Source organism: Mesoplodon densirostris, chromosome 17 (assembly GCF_025265405.1).
Source record: "Mesoplodon densirostris isolate mMesDen1 chromosome 17, mMesDen1 primary haplotype, whole genome shotgun sequence".
NCBI lineage: Eukaryota > Metazoa > Chordata > Mammalia > Artiodactyla > Ziphiidae > Mesoplodon > Mesoplodon densirostris.
Window position 1 is genome coordinate 28292749 of NC_082677.1, and position 727 is coordinate 28293475.

General features: G+C 31.2%; 1 non-coding gene across 1 annotated transcript; it reads right to left on the reverse strand.

The window, feature by feature from the left end:
• Window positions 1–377: 377 nt before the first annotated feature.
• LOC132477829 (U6 spliceosomal RNA) lies at window positions 378–480 on the reverse strand. Its single transcript, XR_009530335.1, has one exon. It is a non-coding gene; the product is annotated as a U6 spliceosomal RNA (small nuclear RNA).
• Window positions 481–727: the final 247 nt, after the last annotated feature.

A 727-nucleotide genomic window follows, 5' to 3' on the forward strand; every position in this document is an offset into this window, starting at 1 on the left:
TTCAATGTATTCCATATGTAAATCACTGCTATATTTGTTATTGAGCTTTAAAATGGGAAAAAACAAATAATAATACCAGGTTATATTCTTATCCTTCTAATTAATTTTCAATTTTTCCTTATAAGAGTAAGGAGAATGGAGAACAATGATGCAATATAATGGAACTTCTATAAATTAACTGTATTTTTTGTACCCTTATTTTGCATATATATGTATATATATATATATATATATTGCTATTTTAACAATTTTTAAACATAAATTTTGCTTACCTTAATTACATTCACTACATTGTGCAACCATCACCACTATCTATTTCCAAGTATTTTTATTACTTTAACAAAAACTCTGGAGCATATGAACAATAAAAAATAGAAAAAAATAGAGAATGCTTCACAAATGTACATGTTATTCTTGCACAGGGACCATGCTAACCTTCTCTGCATCATTGCATTTTTTGTATATGGGCTACTGAAGCAAACATTGGAGTGTTTCTCTCTCAAAGTGATTCTCATTTAGAGCTTCAGGAAATCCACCAAATGGAATGATGGCATTCCTTTGAATTAATACTAGGAAGAATTTGTATTTTGTATTTGAGCCCTGCCTTCTGTCTTCTTGATGGTCAACCTCACAAAGCTGTTTCTTTCCTCAGAAAGCCAGTACCGTAATACTGGCTTCTATTCCAGTCAGACAGCATGAGCCCTTGATCTGCAACAACAGTGACAAA